Below are 3,029 nucleotides of genomic sequence, written 5' to 3'. Positions count from 1 at the left end.
TAAGAGCAGGGGTTGTATCTTTTTTTTTTTTTGGTAAAGAAACACAATAAAACATATACCCATTCAACAATGTCTATATGTACAGTTCCATGCCATTGGTTATATTCTTCACACTGTGCTACCATTCTCACTGCTCTGAGGCACTTTTGAGTGGGTTCAAATCACCAGCCTTTTGGCTAGTTGTTCAAAGATTAACTACTCACCTAGGGGTTTCTATGATCTTTTTAGAACACTTTATTTAAGAAAAACAAACAAACAAACAGTTAACCATTAACCGGTTGCCATTGAGTTGACTTTGACTCATGGTGACCTCCTGTATGTGAGAGTAGACTTGTACTCCATAGGGTTTTCAGTGGCTGAGTTTTTAGAAGTAGATCACCATATTTTTGTTCTGAGGTACCTCTGTGTGGACTCAAATCACCAACATTCCGGTTAGCAGCCAAGCTTATTAACTGTTTGTACCACCCAGGGAGTCTTTAAGAAGAAAAACCAGTCACTGCTATCAAGTAAAACCTGACTCATTGGCCCCTCCTTGGGTTTCTGAGGTTATATTGTTATGGAGATAGATTGCCCAACCTTCCTCCCAAGGAGTGGCTGCTGGGTTTGAACACCAGCCTTCTGGTTAGCAGTCAAATGCCTTAGGCACTATGATGCCAGAGCTCCTTTTAAGAAGAAAAGGAAGTGTTTAATTCTTCTTTAAAATGACTCCATCATTAAAATATCCTCACACTTAAAAGACTTTTGTTGTTGTTAGGTGCCCATGACTTGGTTGTGACTCATAGAAAATCTGTTTTTAACAGAACAAAACACCACTTGGATCCCTTACAAGACTAATCTGCATTTATCTGGAAAATTCCTTTACCTGGTGTCTGTGCCCAGTTGTGCTAGATCTGGGATGCTGCTCAAGCTAAGATGCTTTCCAAAAAGTGCACCTTCTTCACTGACTGGTGGTTTAGGATTATTTTATTTTACTTTTTTCTGAGAAATTCTCTTCCCTGCATGTCACAGACACTGTTGCCTTTACCTGTCTTGTTCTGTTCCCTTTTGTTGCAGAGGTACTATTGCTGGTAGAGGTGCCCACCTAAAGGTGAAGTCTATTAAGCTGCTCAAGGTTCTGACTACTTCGGAGAAGAAGGGTCTAGCAATGTTGGGAGAGGTTTTTATCTCGCCACCTGAGAATGCTGCAGAGGATTTCACTGACAAGGACTCAAGTGATGAGGATGATCAGTGTGGTACTTACCTGCCAGGAAGCATGATGCATACTGCCTTGGTGTCTGAGGATGCTGGTACTGGGGAAGAAAATGACAACCTGGAGCTACAGCCAGCAAAGAAGAGGAAGAAGACTGTAGTTGAACCTCAGCAGGTTTGGACAAAAAAAAGATCTCCAACCTGACGTTAGCAGTTGGACAGCATCAGATCCTCATATTGGCTATTTCAAAACTGAGGAACTGAGTCTTGTAGGGCTCTTTGAATTATTATTTTTTTTTTGATGGAGGAACAGAAAATTTCATTGTTAATGAAACTAATTGTTATACTTGGCAGAGGAATGTCAATGTGGATCTCACAGCCCAAGAATTGAAGTGTATTTTGGGCATTTTGATTTTAAGTGAATATATGTCCTATCCAAGGAGAAGGATGTTTTGGGAAACATCTCTTGATTCACATCACCACCTTGTGGCTGATGCAGTTAGAAGGGACAAGTTGAACTGATTTTCTCATACGTGCATTTTGCAGATAACTCAATGAAAGTGATAGGTTTGCCAAAGTAGGCCTCTTATTGTCCAGATGAACTGCATTTCAAGAAACACACACATTTTGGCAAGTCCTTGTGTGAGTATTTAAGACACTGGGAATTTAAGCAGCTGCACACAGGAAAGCTCATATGGTTTGATTACAAGATCTAGTATAGGACGACCAGCAGAGGTTATTTGGTATGCTTCAAGTCCTTGCAGGGCACCTGATTCATCAAGCCATTCTTGCCTCCAAGGAGCATTCCAGCTGCAGTTCTTTTTTTTTCTTTTTTGTGGTAAATATGATATGATATGATATAATATATATGTACATACATATATATATGTAATTTTAAAAATGTGTTTTAAGTGCATATTTATAGAGCATAATTTGTTTTACATTCAATGTTTCGTGTACACTTGGTTTCCCTCCCCAGTTACCACCCCCAACCCTAACCCAGTCTCATCCCCTCCCTGCCCAGTAACCCTCCCCCTCCCCCCCCCCCATATGCCCTTCATAGTTATGCATTCCTGTATGTCCTTCTTTTCTTTTGTGTGAATGTTGCCTCTTTGGTGCCCCATGGCCGATTGCTCCAAGGGATGTTATAGAGTGTGTGAGTGCCTCAACCTGGGTTGAGTGGTCTGTGTGTACTTCTTGTTTACTATTGGGCTGAGAGCCAGCCCTTGGGAGTGTGTTTTATCCCAGGCCCGAAGTGTATCCCAGGGTCATAGTATTGGGGGTACCACCAGACTCCATCCGACCAGTAATTCTGATCATTATTGTGTTTTTGGATTTTGTTCCATGTTTTTCCTCCCATTCTCTCTAGGATTTCCATGTTTGATCCCTTCCCAAGTGGTTGGCATTGGTAGCTGGGCATCATCTAGTTCTTCTGGTCTTGAGGTCCATCATGTCCTAGGACTGACTGCTTTCAAATGCCCTTGATTTTTTTGCACTCTTCTTCACTTCTGATGATAGGAGACCATTGGCTGCATCTTAAATGGCTGCTTAAAAGCTTTTAAGATCCCAGGCACTACTCACCAATGTAGGTTGTGGAACAAAATTTTTACATATTTTGTTGTGCCTATTGAGTCTGGTGTCGCCCACACTATGGTCCTGAGTCGGCAGATCCATTGGATCTCTCTCCCACAGTGTCTGGCTCTCTGTGAGGGATTGCTGTATGTCTGTCTTCTGTTGTTTCTGTAATGATTGTGGATATTTTGTATCATTGGTATCTGTGCAAGATTAGCTGCAGCTGAATGTATTTTTGGTCTAGGGTATAATCCTGTTCACTAACCCCC

The 3,029-nt window shown here is 41.6% G+C and overlaps 1 pseudogene; it reads left to right on the top strand.

The window, feature by feature from the left end:
• Nucleotides 1-1,961, top strand: part of LOC103210224 — a 15,712-nt pseudogene extending 13,751 nt beyond the window's left edge.
• Nucleotides 1,962-3,029: the final 1,068 nt, after the last annotated feature.

This window comes from Orycteropus afer, unplaced genomic scaffold, assembly GCF_000298275.1.
Source record: "Orycteropus afer afer isolate SDZICR_OR568_19922 unplaced genomic scaffold, OryAfe1.0 scaffold00575, whole genome shotgun sequence".
Taxonomy (NCBI): Eukaryota; Metazoa; Chordata; class Mammalia; order Tubulidentata; family Orycteropodidae; genus Orycteropus; species Orycteropus afer.
The sequence above is the reverse complement of the archived record's forward strand: the minus strand, read 5'-3'. Positions and strand labels throughout refer to the sequence as shown.